Raw genomic sequence first — 7,134 nt, forward strand, 5'->3', positions numbered from 1 at the left:
CTGCAAAATAATGGTAATTTACATGTTTATGTTCAAGACACCCCCCCCCCCCTTCCTCGAAGCAACCAGGTAGAAAACACAGATATAAAATTCACAACTTATAAGGAACTTCTTAAGAGTTTCATTAATAAAATTCAGTTCCCCTGATGTAATTTGATATTTTGCTACCATTCATTCTTCTTCTGTCTTGTCTATAGAATTTATAATTATTTTATTTAGAATTAATTTATCATTAGAAAGTAGTGATTGTCAGCTGCATTCATTAGCATTTCGCGTTTTCTTGTATATCTACTACTTGCATATTAATCATTTCATTAAATAATATTTAAAAGTATTAAAACTTCATTTCTATTAAATTTTATTCATTTGTTAATCCTTGGATCCGCTCCTGCAGGTGCGCGAAAGCCTCATCACTACTGTAAACAAATATCCATCACGCCGAAAATGTTCATGATTCCGCTAAACTAAGAAAGTTTACTCATAGTTTATCATCTCATAAACAACCATCAGCCCTGTCCAATGCAGAAATGCTCGAATTGAAGGGGAAAATTCAGGAATTGTTTTGCGTCAGTCATGTTTTGACGTGAACCTTACACGGCATTCTGTTATATTCTTAATATTATTGTATAGACGAAATTTTGTAAAGGACTTTGTCCGCTCCATTTCTCCAGAACAGTTTAAGATATGAAAGTTAACTCTGTCAGATATCATAGATAATGACTTGTAGATGTCACCACGAATATTCTTTCCGTCGTCAATACTTCCGGTCGTCACAGAAATTGGATTAAAAAGTCGATTTTTCTCAATTTCTTCGTCTTTCTGACTTCTTTTGTCTGTAATATTCATAGGGTATGTAAAGGCCCCTCTTTGAAGATTTTACGTATTACCAGTTTCTTGACAGGATTAAGAAGGAATTAAATATCTTTAAATATCTTAGAATTTCCGGAAACGTAGGACCAACGTTTCTTAAACACTACAAAATATTGATTTTTTCCCCGTATATATAGTTTGCGGGGACTGCTCAGCGCTATTCACGTAGGACGTGGTGTAGATATAACACCTACCTGGTGATTGGGATAGGCCAGAACAACCTTCCTGTTGCCATGGAAACGAGTTTTTATTAAATAAAAACGGTTGTATATGATATGTGTGTGCATTTTATTCGCCCCTCTTTTTTTGTCAACTGTAGAAGACATTGCCATCTTTACTGAACCCCCCCACCCCCCTTTCTCTTTTTCGCTTTTATGTTATGGATTCTTAATAAAATGACCTTGACTTACATATCACAAGCAACTCTTCTTGAAGTTTTCAAAATGATAAGGCTTAATTCTTTCTGCAAAATAATGGTAATTTACATGTTTATGTTCAAGACACCCCCCCCCCCCCTTCCTCGAAGCAACCAGGTAGAAAACACAGATATAAAATTCACAACTTATAAGGAACTTCTTAAGAGTTTCATTAATAAAATTCAGTTCCCCTGATGTAATTTGATATTTTGCTACCATTCATTCTTCTTCTGTCTTGTCTATAGAATTTATAATTATTTTATTTAGAATTAATTTATCATTAGAAAGTAGTGATTGTCAGCTGCATTCATTAGCATTTCGCGTTTTCTTGTATATCTACTACTTGCATATTAATCATTTCATTAAATAATATTTAAAAGTATTAAAACTTCATTTCTATTAAATTTTATTCATTTGTTAATCCTTGGATCCGCTCCTGCAGGTGCGCGAAAGCCTCATCACTACTGTAAACAAATATCCATCACGCCGAAAATGTTCATGATTCCGCTAAACTAAGAAAGTTTACTCATAGTTTATCATCTCATAAACAACCATCAGCCCTGTCCAATGCAGAAATGCTCGAATTGAAGGGGAAAATTCAGGAATTGTTTTGCGTCAGCCATGTTTTGACGTGAACCTTACACGGCATTCTGTTATATTCTTAATATTATTGTATAGACGAAATTTTGTAAAGGACTTTGTCCGCTCCATTTCTCCAGAACAGTTTAAGATATGAAAGTTAACTCTGTCAGATATCATAGATAATGACTTGTAGATGTCACCACGAATATTCTTTCCGTCGTCAATACTTCCGGTCGTCACAGAAATTGGATTAAAAAGTCGATTTTTCTCAATTTCTTCGTCTTTCTGACTTCTTTTGTCTGTAATATTCATAGGGTATGTAAAGGCCCCTCTTTGAAGATTTTACGTATTACCAGTTTCTTGACAGGATTAAGAAGGAATTAAATATCTTTAAATATCTTAGAATTTCCGGAAACGTAGGACCAACGTTTCTTAAACACTACAAAATATTGATTTTTTCCCCGTATATATAGTTTGCGGGGACTGCTCAGCGCTATTCACGTAGGACGTGGTGTAGATATAACACCTACCTGGTGATTGGGATAGGCCAGAACAACCTTCCTGTTGCCATGGAAACGAGTTTTTATTAAATAAAAACGGTTGTATATGATATGTGTGTGCATTTTATTCGCCCCTCTTTTTTTGTCAACTGTAGAAGACATTGCCATCTTTACTGAACCCCCCCACCCCCCTTTCTCTTTTTCGCTTTTATGTTATGGATTCTTAATAAAATGACCTTGACTTACATATCACAAGCAACTCTTCTTGAAGTTTTCAAAATGATAAGGCTTAATTCTTTCTGCAAAATAATGGTAATTTACATGTTTATGTTCAAGACACCCCCCCCCCCTTCCTCGAAGCAACCAGGTAGAAAACACAGATATAAAATTCACAACTTATAAGGAACTTCTTAAGAGTTTCATTAATAAAATTCAGTTCCCCTGATGTAATTTGATATTTTGCTACCATTCATTCTTCTTCTGTCTTGTCTATAGAATTTATAATTATTTTATTTAGAATTAATTTATCATTAGAAAGTAGTGATTGTCAGCTGCATTCATTAGCATTTCGCGTTTTCTTGTATATCTACTACTTGCATATTAATCATTTCATTAAATAATATTTAAAAGTATTAAAACTTCATTTCTATTAAATTTTATTCATTTGTTAATCCTTGGATCCGCTCCTGCAGGTGCGCGAAAGCCTCATCACTACTGTAAACAAATATCCATCACGCCGAAAATGTTCATGATTCCGCTAAACTAAGAAAGTTTACTCATAGTTTATCATCTCATAAACAACCATCAGCCCTGTCCAATGCAGAAATGCTCGAATTGAAGGGGAAAATTCAGGAATTGTTTTGCGTCAGCCATGTTTTGACGTGAACCTTACACGGCATTCTGTTATTAAGGTCTTCCGTTTCAGACGGAAGACCTTATAGTGATTCTACTGTTTCTTTTTATTATTATTTTTTTTTCCCCCTTTTCTTGTCGGAGCGTTTTCTCAGAGATGGCTGGACGGATTTTCTTGAAATTTTCAGGGATGATAGAGAATGAAAATACCCCTAGGCGTTTTTTTCATTTTTTCAAAATTCACTTCCGGTCGTCAGATATGTCCGATTTCCGTTTTTTTCAAAAATATTTTGTCCCAGTCATATCTCAGAAAAGGTAAGAGATTAAGACACCAAACCTATACGGTTAATAGATCTTGAGGAGTAGGCAAAACCATTTGGGTTAAGAGCGTCAGCCGTCACTTCCGGTCGTCACAGGAAGTGATCAAAGAAATCGAAATTTTCAACTTTTCTTTTTTGATTTTTTTCTTTCATTACATTGTTGCATCTTATTTGTAGATTCGAAATATGTTAGTCTTACCGGAACCAAAAACGTCAACTTCCGGCTATAAGTGAAAAACTGCATAATTTGAGTATTTTACTTTCCCATAAATATTTTTTATACATAATGTATTTGAACTGATTTTTGAATATGTTATCAAGACTGCAAATGTCTAGAGTAACGTCAAATATCTTTGTAAAATTCACTTCCGGTCGCGCGTTTAAATGTCCGCAAAATGAGAACTTGTCCGAGTGAGATCTCAGAAACGGTAAGAGATTTAGACACCAAACTGATAAGAGTATTAAACCTTGAGAAGTAGACAAAACAATTTGGCTTAAGAGCGTCAGTCGTCACTTCCGGTCGTCACAGGAAGTGATCAAAGAAATCGAAAATTTCAAATTTTCTCTTTTGAAATAAGACTTGCATCATATAATTGTATCTTTTTCACAGTTACGAGATGTCTTGGTTCCACCGGAAACAAAAAACGACAACTTTCGGTTTTAAGAGAAAAACTACATAATAGGGGTTTTGAATTTCCCCCAACATATCGCTTATAGATAGAGTTCTTTAAATGATTTTTATATATGTTATTGAGACTGCAGTTGTCTAGATTGACATGAAATATCTTAATAAAATTCACTTCCGGTCGCGTGTTTTCTTGTCCACAAAATGAAAAGTTATTTCAGCGAGATCTCGGAAACGGCATGAAAGTAAAACACCAAACTTGTAGGAGTAATAAAACTTGGTGAGAAGGCAAAACACATAGGGTTAAAAGCGTCAGCCGTCATTTCCGGTCATCACAGGAAGTGATCGAAGAAATCGAAAATTTCAACTTTTCTTTTTAAAATTAAAATTTTCATCACTTTATTGCTTCCCTTTCGCTGTTTTAAAATATGTTAAATTCCACCGGAAAAAAACTTTAAACTTCCGGTTTTAAAAGATAAACTACGTTATTTCGTGGTTTAGCTTTCTCATAAATATCACTTATAGATAAGTAATTGAAATGTTTTTTTTTTTTTTTTTTTACATATGCTGTAGATACTGCAAAAGTCAAGAGAAAATTCAGAGATTTTTATTCAGTTCACTTCCGGTCGTGTGTTTTCTTGTCCTCAAAATTAGAATTTGTTCTCACAATTGTTCGGCAACAGTAAAAGACTGAACTCTAAAACTTTCAGGACTTATAGTCAGTCATCAGTTCATTTGCTTGGTGTAAAAATCGTGTGTCGTCATTACTTCCGGTCGTGAGAGGAAACGAAGCAAAAAAGTATTTTTTAAGTTATTTTGTTTCTACATAAGTTTTAGGCTAATACCGACGTTGGAAAAGACATGTTCATGCAAACAGGAAGTCGTATAACGGAAGACCTTCTCATTACTAGTAATGAGTTTCTAGTATTCTTAATATTATTGTATAGACGAAATTTTGTAAAGGACTTTGTCCGCTCCATTTCTTTAGAACAGCTGAACATATGAAAGTTAACTCTGTCAGATATCATAGATAATGACTTGAAGATGTCACCATGAACATTTTTTCCGTCGTCAATACTTCCGGTCGTCACAGAAAAGGGATTAAAAAGTCGATTTTTTCAATTTCTACGTCTTTCTAACTTCTTTTTTCTGTAATATTCATAGGGTACGTAAAGTCCCCTCTTTGAAGCTTTTACGTATTACCAGTTTCTTGATAGGATTAAGAAGGAATTTAATATCTTTAAATGTCTTAGAATTTCCGAAAACGTAGGACCAACGTTTCTTAAACACTACAAAATATTGATTTTTTCCCCGTATATATAGTTTGCGGGGACTGCACACAGCTCATTCACGTAGGAGGAGGTGTAGAGGTAACACCAACCTGGTGATTGGGATAGGCCAGAAAAAACCTTCCTGTTGCCATGGAAACGAGTTTATATTAAATAAAAATGGTTGTATATAATATATATCATGTGTGTGCATTTTATTTGCCCCTCTTTTATTTTGTCAACTGTAAAAGACATTGTCATCTTTACAGACCCCCCCCCCCCCCATTCTCTTTTATTGTAATGAATGCAATTTTCGCTTTTATGTTTTGGATTCTAAATAAAATGACCTTGACCTTCATATCACAAGCAACTCTTCTTGAATTTTTCAAAATGATAAGGCTTAATTCTTTGTACAAAATAAAGGTAATTTACATGTTTATGTTCAAGAACCTCCCCCCCCCCCCCTTCGAAGCAGCCAGGTGGAATAGGCAGATATAAAATATACAACTTATAACGAACTTCTGAAGAGGTTCATTAATAAAATTCAGTTCCCCTGATGTGGTTTGATATTTTGCTACCATTCATTCTTCTTCGGTTTTGTCTATAGAATTTATAATTATTTTATTTAGAATTAATTTATCTTTAGAAAGTAGTGATTGTCAGCTGCATTCATTAGCCGTTTTCTTGTATATCTATTACTTGCATATTAATAATTTCATTAAATAATATTTTAAAGTATTAAAACTTCATTTCTATTAAATTTTATTAATTTGTAAATCCTTGGATCCGCTCCTGCAGGTGCGCGAAAGCCTCATCACTACTGTAAACAAATTATTCATCACGCCGTAAATGCTCATGATTCCGCTAAAGTAAGAAAGTTTATACATAGTTTATCATCTCATAAACAGCCATCAGCCCTGTCCAATGCAGAAATGCTCGAATTGAAGGGGGAAATTCAGGAATTGTTTTGCGTCAGCCATGTTTTGACGTGAACCTTATACGGCATTCTGTTATATTCTTAATATTATTGTATAGACGAAATTTTGTAAAGGACTTTGTCCGCTCCATTTCTTTAGAACAGCTGAACATATGAAAGTTAACTCTGTCAGATATCATAGATAATGACTTGAAGATGTCACCATGAACATTTTTTCCGTCGTCAATACTTCCGGTCGTCACAGAAAAGGGATTAAAAAGTCGATTTTTTCAATTTCTACGTCTTTCTAACTTCTTTTTTCTGTAATATTCATAGGGTACGTAAAGTCCCCTCTTTGAAGCTTTTACGTATTACCAGTTTCTTGATAGGATTAAGAAGGAATTTAATATCTTTAAATGTCTTAGAATTTCCGAAAACGTAGGACCAACGTTTCTTAAACACTACAAAATATTGATTTTTTCCCCGTATATATAGTTTGCGGGGACTGCACACAGCTCATTCACGTAGGAGGAGGTGTAGAGGTAACACCAACCTGGTGATTGGGATAGGCCAGAAAAAACCTTCCTGTTGCCATGGAAACGAGTTTATATTAAATAAAAATGGTTGTATATAATATATATCATGTGTGTGCATTTTATTTGCCCCTCTTTTATTTTGTCAACTGTAAAAGACATTGTCATCTTTACAGACCCCCCCCCCCCCCATTCTCTTTTATTGTAATGAATGCAATTTTCGCTTTTATGTTTTGGATTCTAAATAAAATG

This window comes from Saccostrea echinata, unplaced genomic scaffold (assembly GCF_033153115.1).
Source record: "Saccostrea echinata isolate AGI-Se365-2 ecotype Australia unplaced genomic scaffold, CSIRO_AGI_Sech_v1 ptg000085l, whole genome shotgun sequence".
NCBI lineage: Eukaryota > Metazoa > Mollusca > Bivalvia > Ostreida > Ostreidae > Saccostrea > Saccostrea echinata.